The sequence below is a fragment of the Scyliorhinus torazame genome, chromosome 6 (genome assembly GCF_047496885.1).
Source record: "Scyliorhinus torazame isolate Kashiwa2021f chromosome 6, sScyTor2.1, whole genome shotgun sequence".
Lineage (NCBI taxonomy): Eukaryota > Metazoa > Chordata > Chondrichthyes > Carcharhiniformes > Scyliorhinidae > Scyliorhinus > Scyliorhinus torazame.
Window position 1 is genome coordinate 286,192,378 of NC_092712.1, and position 23,123 is coordinate 286,215,500.

At 53.8% G+C, this 23,123-nt stretch overlaps 1 protein-coding gene across 3 annotated transcripts in view; it reads right to left on the reverse strand.

The window, feature by feature from the left end:
- ropn1l (rhophilin associated tail protein 1-like) overlaps window positions 1–23,123 on the reverse strand; it is a 127,059-nt gene that overhangs the window by 101,170 nt on the left and 2,766 nt on the right. The window contains exon 1 of one of the 3 annotated variants that reach the window (XM_072509790.1): window positions 22,394–22,461. The exons of the other annotated variants lie outside the window; for them this stretch is intronic. The gene's annotated coding sequence lies outside the window, so the exon portion shown is untranslated. Of the gene's footprint in view, window positions 1–22,393; window positions 22,462–23,123 lie in introns of those variants that run through there. 3 annotated transcript variants of the gene reach the window in all.

Consider the following 23,123-nt stretch of genomic DNA (forward strand, 5'->3'; position numbering starts at 1 on the left):
GACGCAAAGGCCAGAATTCCGGCCTCTTTCGCCTCCTGCACTCCCGGTTCCTCTGCCATCCCAAATATTGCGAGCCCCCAGCCCGGTTTGACCCTGGGTCCTACCACCCTCGACACCGTCCTCGCTACGCCCTTCCAAAATTCCTCCAGCGCTGGGCATGCCCAGAACATATGGGTGTGATTTGCTGGGCCCCCTGAGCACCTAACACACCTGTCCTCATCCCCAAAGAACCGGCTCATCCTTGTCCCGGTCATGTGTGCCCTGTGCAGCACCTTAATCTGCCTGAGGCTGAGCCTCGTGCACAAAGAGGAAGAGTTCACCCTCCCTAGGGCATCTGCCCACATCCCCTCTTCGGTCTCCTCTCCCAACTCCTCCTCCCACTTACCTTTCAACTCCACCACCGAGGCCTCCTCCTCCTCCTGCATCACCTGGTAAGTTTCCGAGATCTTCCCCACTCCCACCCACCCCCCCCGAGAACACCCTGTCCTGTACTGTGTGGCAGTAGCCGTGGGAATTCCACCACCTGCCGTCTGGCAAACAGCCTTACCTGTAAGTACCTGAAGGTGTTCCCTGGGGGGAGCCCGTACTTCTCCTCCAGCTCACCCAAGCTTGCAAACTTCCCGTCCACAAACAGGTCCCCCAACTTTTGTATCCCTGCCCTGTGCCACCCAAAATCCATCCGCCTGTTCTTCCTGGGGCGAACCGGTGGTTCCCCCGTAATGGGGTCCACGCCGAAGTCCCAACTTCCCCCCTATGCCGCCTCCACTGCCCCCAAATTTTGAGTGCCGCCACCACCACTGGGCTCGTGGTATACCTCCTTGGAGGGAGCGGCAGCGGCGCCGTTGCCAGCGCCCCAAGACTCGTATCCACACAGGACGCCGTCTCCAGCCTCTTCCATGCAGCCCCCTCCCTCTCCATCACCCATTGGCGGCCCAGTAGTACCCACAGAGGTTGGGCAGCGCCAGCCCCCCCCTATCTCTGCTCCGCTCCAGGAACACCCTTCTCACCCTCAGAGTCCCTCACGCCCACACAAACCCCATTATACTCCTGTTAACCCGCCTGAAAAAAGCCTTCGGGATAAACACGGGGAGGCACTGGAACAGGAACAAAAACCTTGGGAGCACCGTCATTTTGATTGACTGCACCCTACCCGCCAAGGACAGCAGCAACGCGTCCAACCTCTTGAACCCCTGCTCCATTTGCTCCACCAGCCTTGTAAAGATAAGCCTATGCAGGGCCCCCCAGCTCCTAGCCACCTGGACCCCCAAATAAGAGCATACACAGTACAAAACAGGGAACACAACACTTCCTGGGCACTCGAGCAGGAGACGGCTCAGGGCACAGAGCTCATTACAAGCCACTCAGAAACCCACCATGTGCTAAGTGCCACTACAAGATAGAATTAGGAATAGGTCCACAGAATCAAGGGTCATGATCGAACCTCAGTAAACAGTTTACCAGTGTAAATAGATGTTTGAAATAAAACTGCGTTGTACCATTCGCAACCGTGTTGGTTCGTCTGTGTAGCAGAGTACCCAACACTTCATCCCCCTCTCCTGGTCCCCTACCTGAACTACGAACAGCTCGCTCTTCCCCATATTGAGCTTGTACCCCGAAAAGTCCCCGAATTCCCGAAGGATCCTCATTACCTCTGGCATTCCTCCCACCGGGTCCACACATACAGCAGCAGGTTGTCCGCATAAAGCGACACCCTATGCTCCTCCCCACCCCGCACCAACCCTCTCCAGTTCCTCGACTCTCTCAGTGCCATAGCCAGGGGTTCAATCGCCAGTGCGAAGAGGAGGGGGGACGGGGGACACCTCTGCCTCGTCCCTCGGTGCAACCGAAAGTACTTGGACCTCCTCCTATTTGTGGCCACACTCGCCATCGGGACCTCATACAACAGCCTAACCCACCTGACAAACCCCTCCCCAAACCCGAACCTCTTCAGCACCTCCCACAGGTACCCCCACTCTACCCTATCGAAGGCTTTCTCAGCGTCCACCGCCACCACTATCTCCGCGTCCCCCTCTATCGCCGGCATCATGATAACGTTCAAAAGCCTCCGCACATTCACGTTCAACTGTCTCCCCTTCACAAACCCCGTCTGGTCTTCATGGATGATCTGCGGCACACAATCCTCACTCAATCCTCGTGGCTAAGACCTTCGCCAGCACCTTGGCATCTACATTTAGCAAGGAAATCGGTCTGTAAGACCAACATTGCAGGGGATCCTTGTCCCGCTTCAGGATCAGTGCCCGGGACATCGTCGGGGGTAAAGCCCTCCCCTCCCTTGCCTCATGAAAGGTCCTAACTAACAGCGGGCCCAACAGGTCCATATATTTTTTATAGAACTCGACCGGGAAACCGTCCGGCCCCGGTGCCTTCCCCGCCTGCATGCTTCCTATCCCTTTGATCAGCTCCTCCAGCCCAATCGAGGCCCCCAGTCCCGCCACCAGTCCCTCTTCCACCTTTGGAAACCTCAATTGGTCCAGGAAATGGCCCATCCCTCCCTCCTCCCGTGGGGGCTCGGATCGGTACAATTCCTCGTAGAAGTCCCTGAAGACCCCATTGTTGCCAACCCCACTCCGCACCACGCTCCCTCCCCTGTCCTTAACTCCCCGGATGTCCCTAGCTGCGTCCCGCTTCCGAAGCTGGTGCGCCAGCATCCGGCTTGCCTTTTCCCCATACTCGTAGACCGCCCCCTGGGCCTTCCTCCACTGCACCTCCGCCTTCCTGGTGGTCACCAGGTCGAATTCGGCCTGGAGGCTGCGCCTCTTCCTCAACAATCCTTCCCCAGGCTCTTCCGCATACCTCCTGTCTACCCTCACCATCTCCCCCACCAGCCTCTCCCTCTCCCCCCGCTCCCTCCGCTCCTTGTGGGCCCTAATGGAGATCAGGTCTCCCCTCACCACCGCCTTCAGTGCCTCCCATACCATCCCCACTCGGACCTCCCCCTTGTCGTTGGTCTCCAAGTACCTCTCTATACTATTTTGGACCTGCTCGCTCACCTCCTCGTCCGCCAACAGCCCCACCTCCAAGCGCCACAGCGGGTGCTGGTCCCTCTCCTCCCCCATCTCCAAGTCCACCCAATGCGGGGCTTGGTCCGAAATGGCTATTGCCGAACACTCGGTATCCTCTACTCTCGCTATCAGCGCCCTACTCAAAATGAAAAAGTCGATTCGAAAATAAGCCCTATGGGCATGTGAGAAGAATGAAAATCTCCAAGGGTCCACCTCTCCCATTTGGTCCATAAATCCCCTCAGCACTCTAGCCGCCACCGGCTTCCTACCCGTCCTAGACCTGGAGCGATCCAGTGCCGAATCCAACACCGTGTTAAAGTCTCTCCCCATTATCAGGCCCCCCACTTCCAAGTCTGGGATCCGACCCAACATACGCCGCATAAAACCTGCATCGTCACAGCTCAGAACATACACATTGACCAGTACCACCCTCTCTCCCTGCAACTTACCACTTACCATTACGTACCTACCGCCATTATCTGCCACAATGCTCGACGCTCGAATGACACCTTCTTTCCCACCAAGATCGCCACGCCTCGATTTTTGGCATCTAGCCCCGAGATAAACACCTGACCTACCCACCCTTTCCTCAGTCTTACCTGGTCTGCCACCTTCAGGTGTGTCTCCTGGAGCATAACCACATCCGCTTTGAGCCCCTTCAGATGCGCGAACACGCGGGCCTGCTTAACCGGCCCATTCAGTCCCCTTACATTCCAGGTTATCAGCCGGATCAGGGGGCTACCCGCCCCACTCCCCCGCCGACTAGCCATGACCCCTCCTCGGCCAGCTACACGCCCGCACCCCACACCCGGCCCATTCCCCACAGCGGCATACCCCCCGTCTCGAGCCCCCCCCCCCCAACTCGCTCCAGCTCCTCCTTGACCTTAGCAGCAGCAACTCGATCCCCCCCCCCCCCCCCCCGGGCTAGGACCCATCCTAGCTGGTTTACTCCTCCCATTGCACTTCCGCAAGTCAGCTGACTCCTGCTGACCCCGGCCACTCCCGCCTCCCCTTCGACTCCTCCCATTGTGTGGCACACCCTCCTCTCCCGCTCCCCACCCACAGGCTCTCCCCCTCCCCCCTCTGTTCTAAGCGCGGGAAACAATCCTCGCTTCCCCGCCCCGGCCCCCCCCACCAGTCTTCGGCGCGGGAAAAAAGCCCGCGCTCTCCACCTACCAGGCCCCGCCACCAACCAAAACAGTGCCCAACCCACCCCATCCTCCCTCCCCAACCCGAAAGAGAAAAACACAGAGAAAAAGAAACCCATAACATTGCAAAGGCCCCCCACCCCCCGAACAGAAAATAGGCATAACATATCCACCGCAGTCCCCAATCGCCCGTCCCGACCCTCAGTCTGTGTCCAGCTTCTCGGCCTGAACAAAGGCCCACGCCTCCTCCGGAGACTCAAAATAATGGTGCCGGTCCTTGTAGGTGACCCACAGTTGCGCCGGCTGCAACATGCCAAACTTCACCCCCTTCCTGTGCAGCACCGCCTTCGCTCGATTTTACCCGGCCCTCCTCTTCGCCACCTCCGCACTCCAGTCCTGGTATATTCAAGCCTCTGCGTTCTCCCACCTGCTGCTCCTCTCCTTCTTGGCCCACCTGAGCACACACTCCCGATCGACAAACCGATGGAACCTCAACAGCACCGCCCGCGGAGACTCGTTAGCCTTGGGCCTCCTTGCCAGCACTCTATGGGCCCCTTCCAGCTCCATGGGCCCCTGGAAGGACCCCGCTCCCATCAGCGTGTTCAACATGGTGACCACATAGGCCCCCACGTCCGGCCCCTCCAGCCCCTCCAGGAGGCCCAGAATCCGCAGATTCTTCCGCCTCGACCGATTCTCCATTTCCTCGAACCGCTCCTGCCATTTCTTGTGGAGCGCCTCGTGCGCCTCCACCTTTACCGCCAGGCCTAGATCTCGTCCTCATTGTCAGAGATCTTTTGTCAAGCCTCATGGATCGCCACCCCCTGGGCCGTCTGTGTCTCCAACAGCTTATCAATAGAAGCCTTCATCGGCTCTAGCAGGTCTGTTTTAATCTCTCTGAGGCAGCGCTGGATACCCTCCTGTTGCTCCTCTGCCCACTGCCTCCACGCTGCCTGGTCTCCGCCCGCCGCCATTTTGTCCTTTTTCCCTCCCTTCTTCGGGTCCACCACCACCTTTTTTGTCGCCCCGCTCCTAGTTAAAGCCATATACTGACGGGGAGCTGTTATTAACTCCTCCCCACACAGGGAAACGTCAAAAAAGTGCCGTTGGGGGCACTGAAAAGAGCCCAAAAGTCCATTTTTGCGGGAGCCGCCGAATGTGCGGCTTAGCTCCGCATAGCCGCAACCGGAAGTCTCCCTACTTTCTCTTTTACTGCAGCGAGCAACAGAGAACCAGTGAGGGATAGATACGTCTGCCTTGCTCCGAACAAGATGGTACTTCACATCATGGCTGTGACTGAGGCTGTTTCACCCAGCATCGCAGAGAACATTCAAATATCGCTTATGCCATTTCTCACCCTCATCCTGTTTTCGGCATGAAGTGCAAGCAACAGATTCTATGAACGTGGACCTCTTTCTTTCCACCCCACTTGCCTAACCCCAACCTTCCCCTTTTGCATTTGTGCTTTCAGAGACCCAAGGAATGCCCCCGGCCACCCTCTTTAGTCTCATCATGGAAGGCGAGAGCTACACCAGTCCTATGGTGTAGGAGCCACCAGCTCAAAAACTGGCACCGCGTGTACCTGAGGGGGCAGTCGGGATCAGCACATGGTGAGTCACCAATTATGGGTGGGTTGCGATGAAGTCAAGGGGGGAGGCTTTGCCAATTTCCCCAGATGAATTCTGCTGCTTTGAATTCTGAATGATGGCTGCTTCAGTGACTGGGAGCCCATGTTCAGTGATGTACCACAGGGTATGTGCTGGGTCCCATCATTTATAGAAACAAATGTATGACTATATGTGGGGGTAGGATCAGTAAGTTTTCGGGATGACACAAAGATTGGTTAACAGTGAGGTTGAATGTCTTGGTTAGTAGAAGATATCGACGGGATGGTTGAATGAGCAGATAAGTGGCAGATGGAATTTTTAAAAAATATATATATTTATTAGTTTTTTACCAACACAATTTTTTCCCCTTACAAACAATAACCCCCCCCCCCTCCCCCCCCCCCCCCCGCCCATAACAAAATAACACAAAAACGCACTGAGCAAGATATATGCATGGCAAATGGTATATTTACATAGCTTTATACACTAGCTCTCTCCCGCACGTGCCAGTTTCCCCACCCTTCATGTTATCTCCTGCTCCTCCATTCCCCCAAGCAATCCCCCATTCCGCGCCCCACCCGCCACGCCCCCCCCCCGCCACGCCCCCCCCCCCCCCCCCCCCCCCAGGGTTGCTGCTGCTGCTGACCGAACTTCCTCTAACGCTCCGCGAGATAGTCTAGGAACGGTTGCCACCGCCTGTAGAACCCCTGCGCAGACCCTCTCAAGGCAAACTTAATCCTCTCCAGCTTTATGAACACAGCCATGTTGTTTATCCAGGCCTCCACGCTAGGGGGCTTCGCCTCCTTCCACATTAGCAAGATCCTTCGCCGGGCTACTAGGGACGCAAAGGCCAGAATGTCGGCCTCTTTCGCCTCCTGCACTCCCGGTTTGTCCACTACTCCAAATATTGCGAGCCCCCAGCTTGGCTTGACCCGGACTTTCACCACCTGAGATATTGCTCCCGCCACTCCTCTCCAGAACCCCTCCAGTGCCGGGCATGACCAAAACATATGGACATGGTTCGCCGGGCTCCCTGAGCACCTTCCACATCTGTCCTCTACCCCAAAGAACCTACTCAACCTCGCCCCCGTCAGGTGCGCTCTGTGGACCACCTTAAATTGTATCAGGCTGAGCCTGGCACATGAGGAGGAGGAATTAACCCTAACCAGGGCATCATTCCACAAACCTTCCTCGATCGCCTCCCCCAGCTCCTCCTCCCATTTACCCTTCAACTCTTCTGCTAGCGCTTCCCCCTCTTCTTTCATCTCTTGGTGTATTGCCGAAACCTTGCCCTCCCCGACCCATACACCCGAGATCACCCTGTCTTGAATTTCTTGTGCCGGGAGCAACGGGAATTCCCTGACCTGTCGCCTCACAAAAGCCCTCACCTACATATATCTAAATGCATTTCCCGGGGGTAGCTCAAACTTCTCCTCCTGTGCCCCTAGGCTCGCAAATGTCCCGTCAATGAACAGGTCCCCCATTCTTCTAATCCCCGCCCGATGCCAGCCCTGGAACCCCCCGTCCATCTTCCCCGGGACAAACTGGTGGTTACCCCTGATCGGGGACCACACCGAGGCTCCCACTGCACCCCTGTGCCGTCTCCACTCGCCCCAGATCCGTAGTGTTGCCGCCACCACCGGGATCGTGGTATATTTTGACGGCGAGAACGGCAGCGGTGCCGTCACCAACGCCCCCAAGCTCGTTCTTTTACAGGATGCCATCTCCATCCTCTTCCATACCGCCCCCTCTCCCTCCATAACCCACTTGCGGATCATCGCCACATTTGCTGCCCAGTAGTAGCTCCCTAGGTTTGGCAGCGCCAACCCTCCTCGGTCCCTGCTGCGTTCCAGGAACCCTCTCCTTACCCTCGGGGTGTTATTCGCCCACACAAACCCCATAATACTCCTACCTACTCTCTTGAAAAAGCCCTTGGTGATCACGATGGGACGGCACTGAAACACAAACTAAAACGTTGGAAGGACCACCATTTTGACCGACTGCATTCTACCCGCCAGCGAGAGCGGTAACATGTCCCATCTTTTGAAGTCCTCCTCCATTTGGTCCACCAACCTCATCAGATTCAGTTTATGTAGGGCCCCCCAACTCCTGGCTATCTGGATCCCCAGATACCGAAAACTCCCCACCGCCCTCCTCAGCGGTAGGTCCCCTATCCCTCTTTCTTGGTCCCCTGCCTGTAATACAAAGAGCTCACTCTTCCCTACATTGAACTTATAGCCCGAGAACTCCCCAAACTCCCTAAGAGTCTGCATGACCTCCACCATCCCCTCCATTGGGTCCGCCACGTACAGCAACAGGTCATCCGCGTATAGCGACACCCGATGCTCTTCTCCCCCTCGGACCACTCCCCTCCATTTATTAGACTCCCTCAGTGATATGGCCAAGGGTTCGATCGCCAATGCAAACAGGGGGGACAGGGGGCACCCCTGCCTCGTTCCTCGGTACAGCCGAAAGTACTCCGACCTCCGCTGGTTCCTCACTACACTCGCCACTGGGGCTCTGTAAAGGAGCTTAACCCAGCTGATAAACCCTCCCCCGAACCCAAACCTACGCAACACCTCCCAGAGGTACTCCCACTCTACTCGGTCAAAGGCCTTTTCCGTGTCCATAGCTGCCACTATCTCCGCCTCTCCCTCCTCCGATGGCATCATTATAATGTTTAAGAGCCGCCGCACATTAGTGTTTAATTGCCTGCCCTTTACGAATCCCGTCTGGTCCTCATGAATCACCCCCGGGACACAATCCTCAATCCTCGTGGCCAGCACTTTTGCCAATAACTTAGCGTCCACATTGAGGAGCGAGATCGGCCTGTACGATCCACATTGCAGTGGGTCCTTGTCTCGCTTTAGAATCAAGGAAATTGTCGCCTCCGACATTGTCGGGGGCAGGGTCCCCTCCTCTCTTGCCTCATTAAAGGTCCTCACTAGTAGCGGGGCCAACAGATCTACATACTTTCTGTAGAACTCCACTGGGAACCCGTCCGGCCCCGGGGCCTTCCCCGCCTGCATACTCCCCAAACCCTTGCTCAGCTCCTCCAACCCGATTGGTGCCCCCAAACCAGCCACCTCTTGCTCCTCCACCCTCGGGAACCTCAGTTCGTCTAGGAATCGTCTCATCCCCTCTTCCCCCCCCTGGGGGCTGGGATCTGTACAGCTCTTCATAGAAGGCCTTGAATACCTTGTTTATTTTCGTTACACTCCGAACCGTGGCTCACCTTCCATCTTTGATTCCCCCTATTTCCCTCGCTGCCGTCCTCTTATGGAGCTGGTGTGCCAGCATCCGACTAGCCTTTTCCCCATACTCGTAGGTCGCTCCCTGCGCCTTCCTCCACTGTGCCTCCGCCTTCCCCGTGGTCAACAGGTCAAACTCCGTCTGGAGTCGTCGTCTTTCCCCAAGTAATCTTTCCTCCGGGGCCTCTGCGTATCTCCTGTCCACTCTCAAAATCTCCCCCACTAACCTCTCCCTTTCCATGCCCTCTGTCCTCTCCCTATGAGCCCTGATGGAGATTAGCTCTCCCCTGATCACCGCCTTCAACGCCTCCCATATCACCCCCACTCGCACCTCCCCGTTGTCGTTGGCCTCCAAGTACCTTTCGATATACCCCCTCACCTTCCCACACATCACCTCATCTGCCAGCAGTCCCACATCCAGCCGCCACAGCGGGCGTTGGTCCCTCTCCTCTCCCAGACCCATTTCCACCCAGTGCGGGGCGTGGTCCGAAACGGCTATGGCCGAATACTCCGTCCCCTCCACCCTCGGGATGAGCGCCCTGCCCAGAACAAAGAAATCTATCCGGGAGTAGGCTTTGTGCACGTGGGAGAAGAAAGCAAATTCCCTGGCCTGCGGCCTTGCAAACCACTATGGGTCCACTCCCCCCATCTGATCCATAAACCCCCTAAGCACCTTGGCCGCCGTAGGCCTCTTTCCCGTCCTTGATCTGGAGCGGTCCAGTGCTGGGTCCAGCACGGTATTGAAGTCCCCTCCCATTATCAGGCCTCCTGCCTCCAGGTCCGGAATGCGCCCCAACATGCGCTTCATGAATCCAGCATCATCCCAGTTCGGGGCGTATACGTTTACCAACACCACCCACGTCCCTTGCAGCCTACCACTCACCATCACATGTCTCCCTCCATTATCCACTACGATAGTCTTGGCCTCAAATGACACCCGCTTTCCCACCAAAATTGCCACCCCTCTATTTTTCGCGTCCAGTCCCAAGTGAAATACCTCTCCTACCCATCCCCTTCTTTTTTTTTTTTTTATAAATGTTTTATTGAAAATTTTTTCCCAAACAACAATTTTTCCCCTCTTACAAAGCAAACGCAACAATAACAATACAGAAATTTTAAACAATACACAAGTAACAAAACCCCTTTATCTTTGACCTAAACTAAACCCCCCCTCCCCCCCCCCCCCTCCCCCTGGGTTGCTGCTGCTGGTCATCTGTCTTCCCTCTAACGTTCCCCTAGGTAGTCGAGAAATGGCTGCCACCGCCTGGTGAACCCTTGAGCCGATCCTCTCAGGGCAAACTTTATCTGCTCCAGTTTAATGAACCCCGCCATATCATTTACCCAGGCCTCCAGTCCGGGGGGTTTCGCCTCCTTCCACATGAGTAGGATCCTGCGCCGGGCTACTAGGGACGCAAAGGCCACAACGTCGGCCTCTTTCGCCTCCTGCACTCCCGACTCTTCCGCAACTCCAAATAGAGCTAACCCCCAGCCTGGTTTGACCCGGGCCTTCACCACCCGCGAAATCACTCCCGTCACTCCCTTCCAATACCCTTCCAGTGCCGGGCATGCCCAAAACATATGTGCGTGGTTTGCCGGGCTCCCGCCACACCTCCCACATTTGTCCTCCACTCCAAAGAACCTGCTCAATCTTGCTCCCGTTATGTGTGCTCTATGTAGCACCTTAAATTGAATCAGGCTAAGCCTGGCGCATGAGGAAGAGGAATTTACCCTGCTTAGGGCATCAGCCCACATACCCTCCTCTATCTCCTCCCCTAGTTCTTCTTCCCACTTTCCTTTTAGTTCGCCCACCGACTCCTCCCCCTCTTCCCTCATCTCTCGGTAAATCTCTGACACCTTGCCCTCTCCGACCCACACCCCTGAAAGCACCCTGTCCTGTATCCCCTGTGTCGGGAGCAATGGAAATTCCCTCACCTGTTGTCTAGTAAATGCCCTCACCTGCATATATCTCAAGAAATTTCCCCGGGGCAACTTATACTTTTCCTCCAATGCTCCCAAGCTCGCAAAAGTCCCATCTATAAATAAATCTCCCACCCTCCTAATTCCCAACTGGAACCAGCTCTGAAATCCTCCATCCATTCTTCCTGGGGCGAACCTATGGTTGTTCCTGATTGGGGACCCCACCAGGGCTCCCCGCACCCCTCTCTGTCGCCTCCACTGTCCCCAGATATTCAATGTTGCCGCCACCACCGGGTTCGTGGTAAACTTTTTAGGTGAGATCGGTAGCGGCGCCGTCACCAGCGCCTCTAAACTCGTCCCTTTACAGGACTTTCTCTCCAGTCTTTCCCACGCCGCTCCCTCACCCTCCATCATCCATTTACGTATCATTGCCACATTGGCGGCCCAATAGTAATCGCCCAAGTTCGGTAGTGCCAATCCTCCTCTGTCCCTACTACGCTGAAGGAACCCCCTCCTTACTCTCGGAACTTTCCCTGCCCACACGAAGCTCGTGATGCTCCTGTCTATTTTATTAAAAAAGGTCTTAGTGATTAGTATAGGGAGACATTGAAATATAAATAAGAACCTCGGGAGGACCATCATCTTAATTGCTTGCACCCTGCCCGCCAGCGATAGAGGCTGCATGTCCCACCTCTTGAAGTCCTCCTCCATTTGTTCTACCAACCGTGTCAGATTAAGTCTGTGCAAGGTTCCCCAGCTCCTAGCGATCTGAATCCCCAGGTATCGGAAGTTTCTTTCCACTTTCCTTAGAGGCAAGCCTTCTATCTCTCTACTCTGGTCCCCTGGATGTATCACAAATAATTCACTCTTCCCCATGTTTAGCCTATACCCCGAGAAATCCCCGAACCCCCTCAAAATTCGCATAACCTCTATCATTCCCCCCGCTGGGTCCGACACGTATAACAATAGGTCATCCGCATATAACGAGACTCGGTGTTCTTCTCCCCCTCTAATCACCCCTCTCCATTTCCTGGAGTCTCTCAACGCCATGGCCAGAGGTTCAATTGCCAACGCGAACAACAATGGAGACAGCGGGCATCCCTGTCTTGTTCCCCTATATAGTCGGAAATACTCCGATCTATGTCGACCTGTAACTACGCTTGCCGTTGGAGCCCCATAAAGAAGTCTAACCCAGCTAATAAACCCGTTCCCAAACCCAAACCTCCTTAACACTTCCCATAAATACTCCCACTCCACCCTATCAAATGCCTTCTCTGCGTCCATTGCCGCCACTATCTCTGCCTCCCCCTCCACTGGGGGCATCATTATCACCCCTAATAGTCGTCGCACGTTAACATTCAGTTGTCTCCCTTTTACGAACCCTGTCTGGTCTTCGTGCACCACCCCCGGGACACAGTCCTCTATCCTCGATGCCAGTACCTTTGCCAACAATTTGGCGTCCACGTTCAACAATGAAATGGGTCTATAGGACCCGCACTGCAACGGATCTTTATCCCTCTTCAAAATTAACGATATCGTCGCCTCCGACATCGTCGGGGGTAGAGTCCCCCCTTTCCTGGCCTCATTGAACGTCCTCACCATCAACGGGGCCAACAAGTCCACATATTTTCTGTAATACTCCACCGGGAACCCGTCTGGTCCTGGGGCCTTCCCTGCTTGCATGCTTCCCAGTCCCTTAATAACCTCGTCCACCCCAATCGGTGCCCCCAGGCCTACCACCCCCCGCTCCTCCACTTTCGGGAACCTCAATTGGTCCAGGAACTGCCGCATCCCCTCCTCTCCCTCTGGGGGTTGAGACCTATACAGTTCCTCATAGAAGGTCTTGAACACCTCATTTATCTTTCCTGCCCTTCGCACCGTGTCTCCCCTTTCGTCTCTAATTCCTCCTATTTCCCTCGCTGCTGCCCTCTTTCGCAATTGATGAGCCAACAGGCGACTCGCCTTTTCCCCATATTCATACCTCCTCCCCTGTGCCTTCCTCCACAGTACCTCCGCCTTTCTGGTGGTCAGAAGGTCAAATTCCGTCTGGAGTCGTCTCCTCTCCCTGTACAATTCCTCCTCCGGGGTCTCTGCAAATTCCCTATCCACCCTTAAAATCTCCCCCAGTAATCTTTCCCTTTCCTTGGCCTCTGTTTTCCTTTTGTGGGCCCCAATGGAGATCAGCTCTCCTCTGACCACCGCTTTTAGTGCTTCCCATACCACTCCCACAGGGACCTCGCCGTCGTCATTGACCTCCAGGTATCTCTCAATACACCCCCGCACTCTTGCACACACTCCCTCATCCGCCATCAGTCCCACATCTAATCGCCAGAGTGTTCTCTGCTCCCTTTCCTCTCCTAATTCCAGGTCCACCCAATGTGGGGCATGATCCGAAACCGCTATGGCTGAGTACTCAGCTTCTTCCACCCTAGAGATCAACGACCTTCCCAAAACAAAAAAATCTATCCGGGAGTACACTTTATGGACATGGGAGAAGAAGGAATACTCCCTAGCCCTAGGTCTAAGAAATCGCCATGGATCCACTCCCCCCATTTGGTCCATAAACCCCTTAAGTACCTTGGCCGCTGCCGGCCTTCTTCCGGTCCTTGAGCTGGATCTATCTAGCCCCGGGTCCAGCACCGTATTAAAGTCCCCTCCTAAAATCAAGTTTCCTACCTCCAGGTCCGGTATACGCCCCAGCATCCGTCTCATAAATCCCGCATCGTCCCAGTTTGGGGCATACACGTTAACCAACACGACCTCCATTCCCTCCAGCCTGCCACTCACCATTACATATCTACCTCCGCTATCTGCTACGATGTTCTTTGCTTCAAATGCGACCTGTTTCCCCACCAAAATGGCCACCCCTCTATTCTTTGCGTCCAGTCCTGAGTGGAACACCTGTCCCACCCATCCTTTCCTTAGCCTAACTTGGTCCGCCACCTTTAGGTGCGTCTCTTGGAGCATAACCACGTCTGCCCTTAGTCCTTTCAAATGCGCGAGCACTCGGGCCCTTTTTATCGGTCCGTTCAGGCCTCTCACGTTCCACGTGATCAGCCTCACTAGGGGGCTACCTGCCCCCCTCCCGTGTCGACTAGCCATTACCTTCTCTAGGCCAGTCCCATATCCCGCCTCCACGCTCCCGCTCGCTCCCCCAGCGTCGCACACCATCCCCGCCCACCCACTCTTTAGCCATTTCCTTTTGGATTTCCGCAGCAGCAACCCAGTTGTCCCCCCCCCCTTCTCCCTCCCTCCTCCCCTCCCCGCTAGATCTCTTTCTAGCTTGATTGCTCCCCCCATATTACTTCCGTAAGTCAGCTGACTTCAACTGACCCCGGCTACTCCTGCTCACTCCTCGACCCCCCCCATGTGGGGAACTCCCATCCGCCTTGCGCCTGTCTTCCCGCCTTATTCTTTCTGGTGCGGGAACATCCCTTTACCTGACCCGCCTCTTATGGCGCAGCTCCCTTTCCCCTCCCCCTCCCCTTCCCCATTCTCCAACTATGTCCCGTCTTTCCCCCCTCACCGGCGCCCACATTTCCCCAATGTCTCCCCCCTTCCCTGTTTACTTCTCAATTAACTTCCACCGTAACATTAACAATAACATTTCCTGCAGCATCAGTCCCTCAGTTCCGATCCAATTTCTCTTCTTTGATGAAGGTCCATGCTTCCTCCGCCGTCTCGAAATAATGGTGTCTCTCCTGATACGTGACCCATAGTCTTGCCGGCTGCAGCATCCCGAACTTCACCTTCCTTTTATGCAACACCTCTTTGGCTCGGTTGAAGCTCGCCCTCCTTCTCGCCACCTCCGCACTCCAATCCTGGTATACCCGTACCACTGCATTCTCCCATCTGCTACTCCGCACCTTTTTAGCCCATCTCAGGACCTCTTCTCTATCCTTAAGGCGGTAAAATCGCACGATTATCGCCCTGGGTGGTTCTCCCGCTTTTGGTCTTCTCGCCGGAATCCGATTTGCCCACTCCACCTCCAAGGGGCCCGTAGGGGCCTCAGCACCCATCAGTGAGCTCAGCATCGTACTTGCGTACGCTCCACAGTCCACTCCTTCCACACCCTCAGGGAGACCCAGTATCCGAAGGTTCTTCCTTCGCGCTCCATTTTCTAGGGCTTCGATCCTTTCAGTACACTTTTTATGAAGTGCCTCGTGCGTCTGTGTCTTAACCGCCAGGCCCAGGATCTCATCCTCAATATCTGTCACCTTCTGCTCCACCACACGGAGCTCTGTCTCCTGGGTCTTTAATGTCTCCTTGAGCCCCTCAATTGCCTGTAGCAACGGGGTCAGCACCTCCCTCTTCAGCAGCTCCACGCACCGTCTCACAATTTCATGCTCAGGCCCCCATGTCGCCTGCGCTTTCTCCGCCGCCATCTTGTACTTCTCTCTTTCTGACCCTTTGGTCGACGATTCCTCGCGCTGCAGCCGCCGCCGCCGGTTTTTTCCTCCTTCGTTTGGGGGGGACTCCCTTCTCACACGCCCCACACCGGGTTGCGTCGTCGAAAAATTCCCCGTTGAGGCTCTTAAAAGAGCCCGAAGGTCCGTCGGAGCTGGAGCCGCCGAAGCGTGCGGCTAGCTAGGCATCACCGCAACCGGAAGTCCCTTCAGTGGCCTTGATGAGGTCTTTTCACAGTTGTTCCCTCTGCTGCTAGAATTCACCTTTGATACAGGCCCTCAGGTCAGCTTGCAGCTTTAAGCTTGCCCTTCCCCCGCCTGCATGCTGGAAGAGGCCCTGTTTATCCTGTAGTTGCAGCCAAATCTTTCACTGTTTCTGCGTGTGTCTGGCAACCAAGAGACATACCCTTCCTGGGGGACACTGTCGGGGGAATATTGCCGCCTTCTTCCCACACCGGGAAATGTCAAACAAATGCCGTGGGGGCCCTGTAAAAGAGCCCAAAAGTCCGTTCCAAGCAGGAGCTGCCGAATATGCGACCTAGCTCTGCATAGCCGCACCCGGAAGTCCCACCCATCCCCTTCTTAACCTGACCTGGTCCGCCACCTTCAGGTGTGTCTCTTGGAGCATAGCCACGTCTGCCTTCAGTCCCTTCAAGTGCGCGAACACTCGAGCCCTCTTCACCGGCCCATTCAGGCCCCTCACGTTCCACGTTATCAGCCGGATTGGAGGGGCTCTCACCCCCCCCCACCACCAACTAGCCATCTCCTTTTCTGGGCCAGTCCCGTGTCCGCGTCTCCCTCGCCCGCCAGTCCCTCAGCCGGGGGACCTCCGTCCCGACCACCTCTTCTGTGTCCCATTCCCTTTCGGCCAGTGCAGCAGCAACCCTTTTTTTCCCCACCTCCCCCCCTTCCCTCCCCTCCCCCCCTTCCCTCCCTCCCCTCACCCCCGCTAGACCCCTGTCTAGCTTTTTTGCTCCCCCCATATCACTCCCGTAAGTCAGCTGACACCTGCTGACCCCGGCTTCCCCCGCCGTCCCTTTGACCCCCCCGCCCCCCCCCCCCCCCGAGTGGGAATCTCCCAATCAATCCTTCATTCCCCTTCCCGTCTTTCTTCCCGCGCACGGGGGGAAAAAAAACGCGCTTTCCAAAGCCTGCCCCGCCCCCTCTGGCGCAGCTCCTGTCGCGGCCTAGTCTCTCTCCCCCAGCCCATATAACATTTCTTGCGCGTGATTGACCCCCTATATACAACAACCATCATACTTCAACCCTTAAACACCCCGCACCTTCACAAACCCTCAGTTAGAGTCCAACTTTTCAGCTTGTATAAAGGTCCACGCCTCTTCAGGCGTTTCGAAGTAGTAATGTTGGTCCTTGTATGTGACCCACAATCGCGCTGGCTGCAGCATTCCAAATTTCACTCCTTTCCGATGCAGCACCGCTTTGGCCCAGTTGAAACCCGCTCTCCGCTTGGCAACCTCGGTGCTCCAGTCCGGGTATATTCGGATCTCCGCATTGTCCCACTTGCTGCTCCGCTCCTTCTTGGCCCATTTCAGGACCCTCTCTCTGTCCGTAAACCGGTGAAATCTCACCACCATCGCCCTTGGCAGCTCAGTTGCCTTGGGCTTCCTCGCCAGCACCCGGTGCTCCCCATCCAGCTCCAGCGCCCTCGTAGGGGCCTCCGTGCCCATCATCGTCCTGATCATCGTGCCCGCGTATGCCGCGGCATCGGCCCCCTCCACTCCTTCTGGGAGACCCAGGATCCTCAGACTATTTCTCCTCGACCTGTTCTCCAGGTCTTCGAGTCTCCCCGCCCACTTCTTGTGTAACGCCTTGTGCCACTCCACTCTCACCGCCAGGCCCAAGAGCTTGTCCTCATTCTCACTCAATCTTTTCTGGACCTCCTGGATCTTCACCTCGTGGGCCTTCTGGGTTATCCCTAGTCCTTCAATTACCGCCAGCATAGGCGCCAGCATCTCCTTGCGCAGATCCTCGAAGCAGCGCTTGATGAATTCCTGCATCTCCTCTTTGTCCCCAGCCGCCGCCATTTTGTTTTTTTCCCTCGCTTCTCCCGCTTTTCTCCAATGCCGCTTTTTTGGCCGTTGCACTTCAGGTCCGGTCCATAAAAGTCGGTAGGGGACCTCTCTCTCCTCTTCCCCACGGGTTGTCTGTAAAAAAAATTCCGTTGGGGCTCCTCTAGCGAGCCCGAAAGTCCGTAATCGTGGGAGCTGCCGAATCGTGCGGCTTAGCTCCGCATAGCCGCAACCGGAAGTCGGCAGATGTAATTTAACCCTGAAAAGTGTGAGGTGATACACTTTGGAAGGAGTAATTTGACAAAGAAGTATTCAATGGGCGGCATGGCTCTGGGAAGTTATGAGGGAAAAAGGGACCTTGGTGTGTTCGTCCTTAGATCTCTGAAGGCAGAAGGGCAGGTTAATAGGGTGATGAAAAAGGCCTATGGGACATTCGCTTTTATCAATCGAGGCATAGATTACAAAAGCAGGGAGGTCATGTTGGAGTTGTGTAGAACTTTGGTGAGGCCACAGCTGGAGTACTATGTGCAATTCTAGTCACCACACTGTAGCAAGGATGTGATTGCACCGGAGATGGTGCGGAGAGATTCATCAGGATGTTGCCTGGAATGGAACATTCAAGTTATAAAGAGAAGTTGGATAGGCTTGGGTTGTTTTTGTTGGAGCAGAGATAACTGAGGGACGACCTGATTGAGGTGCACAAGATTAGGTGGGGCATAGACAGGATATTGAAGGTCAGTCACGAAGTGACACAAATTCAAGGTGAGGGGCAGGAGGTTTAGGGCGGATGTGAGGAAAAACCTTTTAACCCAGAGGGTGGTGACAGTGCGGAATGCACTGCCTCGAAGAGTGGTAGAGGTGGGTTGTCTCACTAAAATGTACCTGGATGAGCACTTGGCACGTCATAACATTCAAGGCAATGGCCAAGTGTGATTAGGTAGGTCAGGTGTCGGTGTAGACATGATGAGCTGAGGACCTCTTTGGCACTGTATTTTCTGTGATTCTGCGATTCTATGATTCAGACCACTGCCCCCAGTGCTCAAAGGGGCATGCATGCTTTCACAGAGGTCCGGCGTCTGTGCCCCAACAGATTATTAGGATTCTATAGACGGTTTTGTAGAAGGCTCACATGGACTAAAGCTGTTGGGCACGATCCAATGGCCATGCTGCGCCCGAACAGCAGGTCGCCGTGGTGCAGTGTGGCCGATAGTAGCCAGGAGACCCCACTCCCAGGCTTTTCCCAGCTTGCAACACCTCGCAAGATCTCACTTTTTAGCAAATCTGCATTTTAGAACGAGACAGCTAGTTGCACTGTAATATGCAGTTTCTCGAGGCACCCGAGGCATTGGGATCTATCCCCTTTGTCTCGAGGACCTTGGGTGAACGCTGTTCAGCACTGGTGCCTTCAAACGGGGACCAGATTGAATGGCACATGGGGATATCCCAGAGGATTGGAGGTCCCCAGGTGCATGCCCTTTGGGCAGGGTGGTACCTGGGCTCTGCTGGTGCCAGCTTGGCACCCTGGCCATGCTGGCTTGGCACCCTGGCAGTGCCACCTGGCAGTGCCACAGTACTTAGGTGCCACTGCCAGGCTGGCATTTTTATGTGTTCTAGTGATTGGGCTGGGGTGCCCTATGTGGGTGTAAGGGATGGTGCAGAGGGGTGGCCTGGGTACCACCCATAATGTGTTGGGGGTGGTGGGCATCCCGATCTCTTGCTCCACTGAGGAGTTCCAATGAACGGAGCTCCTCGGTGTAGAAAACGGGGCTATGCGCGCACGTTCCCTGCTAAGGCCCCTTATTTAACACGAGTGGCGTTGTATAGCCATGTGTCTCTCAGCGCTACTAGCGCCAGGAACCATGCGGCTAAACGCGCTCGCTATGGGACCTTGTTCCCATTTAGTTGAGTTGCACCCGTTAACTGTTTTTCTCTCTCCACAGTATTGTGATCCCAGACCAGACACCAACAGTGGCTTGGATATTGGACAGAAATCCAAATATTTTATTTTAATTTTGTAGGACTGTGAGGAAAGAAGACCTCGCTCCAGTTGTGATTTCCCGAAGAAATAGGGATATGGTATTTTGAAACAAACATTACGACTAACACGGTTTTTAAATATCTTTAACATCACAGCAGAAAATAACGTACCATTACCCATTAAACAATGCTACTCAATACAGTGAATACAATACCCTTAACTGCTATCTTTATTCCCACTCAAACAACAAGAAAAACCACCTCAGCTCTCAATCCACTTAAATATCATTAGCACATAGGTTAAGTGGATTGGCCATGCTAAATTGCCCCTTAGTGTCCAAAAGGTTAGGTAGGGTTATGGGATTACAGGGGTTAGGGCGGGCGAGTGGGCCAGGTAGGATGCTTGTTCAGAGGGTCAGTGCAGACTTGATGGGCCGAGTGGCCTCCTTCTGCACTGTAAGAATTCTACAGATTCTATGGTTCTAAGTGATAATGCATCCATGGTGCAAGAGCCTGTTGTCCTCATTCAAGCTGAAAGCATTTGTGCTCCCACTACACCAGTGTTCTTGCAGTTGCTTCTGTCAGTCAGTCAAGCGAGGATGCTGTTGCCTATGCTGAGGTGCTGTAGTCCAAAGAAGGGCCCACAAGGCCCAGAGCAGCTCGGAATTATCCTGCCAGGCCATCTGCAGTCGCACCAGCCATGCTGTAGCCACTGGGGTAGCAATGCAATGGAGCACTAAGTCAGGAAACGGTGCCCATAAGACAGCAGTAATTGAATGCACAAGTTCAGTTTTGTACTTATTCATGGAAGTATTGTTGGATATAGTTTTGTTGATGGCTTCTATTTCGGAACTTTAGCCAAGAGGATGGATGCTGTGATGGTACATAGCAGATGGATTGAAATGCAGAGAACAGTGGAGCAAATGTGATGTGGGAATGAGCTCTCAGGGCAACCAGATTGTGACTATCCGCTCACAGATAGCTTGTCAAGAGTGAAGGGCATCCCAGTTGCCTCCTTCCTTCCTCCTTCTTCTCCCAAGGTAGCCACCGGAGGACAGCTTCAAGATAGTGAGGTTATGGAGGATGCAGCCAGCCACCACAATCTTGAAAAGATGCTCTGTTTGAGGGCCCACCAAAGTGGTCCAAACAGCAAAGCTGTTCTTGCAGATTGTTGATTGCTTGTTTCCTAATCCTCCCGATTGCTGCCTGCTTCTCATTGCTGTTCATGTGTAGTCAGGTGGAAGAGAGGAGTTATGAGCTAGGTGTAAAGCGATTATCCATCGTCAGCCAGTAGCCAGCCTCTGGGCCTTCATGGCAGGCTAAAGACAGCAGGTATAGCTGCCTGCTGCAGGACAAGAGTCATGGCAGGAAGCATTCACTGCCAGGATCTTTGGGCATGATGGTACACCAACTGGATGTTGATGGAGTGATAGCCCCTGTAGTTGTGAAACATCCAGTTGTTAACCTGTGTGGCCCACAGAGCCATGTGCAGACCATCGATTGCATGTCACACTGGGCCATTGAGAACCCCCTAGCCTGGTAAACCCATATGCTCATTCCTCCTGCCTCTGGCTCATCAGTGAGAAGGTGATGAAGCTCTTACTCCTTCCATACAAGGCCTCTGTCGCCTCCCTTATGCAACAATGGATGACAAGCTGCTTGTTGCTCGTGTCAACTACTCCCACCTGGAAGGGTGTAGACATTTAGGGTCACAATGACCTTGATGGCGATTGGAAGCTCCGGCCTCTCCCTGTTGTGCGTCTTCAGGATGGTTTGTAGGAGGGCACACAGTTCATTCACCACCTTCTTGGTGAAACGGAGACACCTCACACGCTGCTCCTGGCTGAGCTCGAAACAGGAGAAGCGGTCCCTGGTGTGTCGGGGTATCTATTAAGAGCCCTTCTCCTCCTTTCTCTGTACACTGCTTCCACTCTCTGTGCCTGTGCTCCATCTGGAAAATCATGCTGCAGCCAAAGGACCAGGTACTGCAACCAATTCCCCTGTTACTTTTGCCCGGTAGGCCTCCCAACTCCTCTGATCTCATTTGCAAGATCAGCATCACTTCCTTTGTAAATCTCAAACCCAACAACACAGACCAGAAAACTGCCATTAAATTTGCAACAGCCAAAGAAACTCCAAAGCATCTCACCTGGAAGTTAGATGACTTATGCCTCTGTTGCATGTCGCAATTTCCCGAAAACGGGCCAGTTATGTAACTAATATCCCTGTTACACCAGTAACCCCCGCTGTTATTTTACCAATCTCTCTGGTATATCAATAACACAATAGCAGTATCTCATTATATCATTAACTCCATTATCGTATTATTGCCCCAATTATATTAATATTCCTGTTAAGCCATAAACAGTCTGCTATTTCATTATTGCCCTCTTGAACAAGTGGAGCGCTGTTATATCACTAATATTCCAGTTATGCCTGTAACCCTCTGTAATATCTATTAATTTTTTTTAAAAATTCCAATTTCTGGGCAATTTAGCGTGGCTAATCCACCTACCCACGCAGACACGGGGACAATGTGCAAACTCCACATCAAACAGTGACCCGGGACCGGAATCAACCCGGGTCCTCGGTGCCGTGAGGCAGTAGTGCTAACCGCTGCACCACCATGCCGCCCCTGGTTGTATCTGTTATATTATTAACACCATGTTGTATCACTATTGCGCCCATTATGCTAATATCCCTCAGTTACATCACTACTATCCCTCCATAAACAGCCCATTATTTCACTGGTATTTTGTTGTATCAGTAACATCCCCTTATATCATTAATGTCCCACAGTCCCAGATGACCAGAGGCCGCTTTCCCCTTTGAGGGGGAGAGCTGACTGGTGGTGATTTAACCTGAGGATCACCGCACCTCAAGTGAGGGGCAAGGTTTAGAAGGCGGAGCCTTCATGAATAACCTCAGTGACACCATGTTATACCACTAATGCCCTGCTATAGTAATAATACTTTGTTATTCAATAAATGCCTTTCTTGTATCAGTAATATCTTGTTAAAGAAATGAAGCAACTTGCATTCATATAATTTCTTTCAAAGCCTCGGGACGTCCCAAATGCCTTCGAACCAATGAAGTGTTTTGAAGGCTAGTCACTGTGGTAATGCAATTTCACCCATGCCTCTGTTACATAAGTAACAAACCCAGGTTATATCATAATGCCCCATTTTACCAGCAACTCCCCATTATTTTATCAATGCCCCCTGACGATATAACAGTCATGCAGCTATATCACGACTGCATTTGTTACATCAGTAACATTACATTATCTCACTAATATCCCTCTTATATGAGTGATAGCCTGTTACTTCGCTGATGTCCCTCATGATACGAGTAAAACCGCTCTCTAAGAATATATATAAGCTAATCAGAAATGTGAGCAGGAGCAGACAGTGTGGCCCATCAAGCCTTCTCCACCATTCAGTTAACGCATGGCTAAACATTTCCTTCAACTCCATTTACCCGCCCTGTCCCCCGTATTGTTTAACGGTCCTTACTATTCAAAAATCTATCTCGATCTGTCTTTCATCGACTGTGCATCCACAGCTCCAGTCTAGAATAGAAAATTCCAAATATTCACAAACGCTGAGGGAAGATACGTCTCATCTTAGTCCAAAACGGCTGACTATCCTGAAACTATGACCCCCCTCATTCTCGACTCTCCAGCCAGTGGAAACAGCCTTTCAGCATCTATCCTGTCACGTCCTCCATAAGAATTTTATTTGTTTCAATAAAATCACTGCCATTCT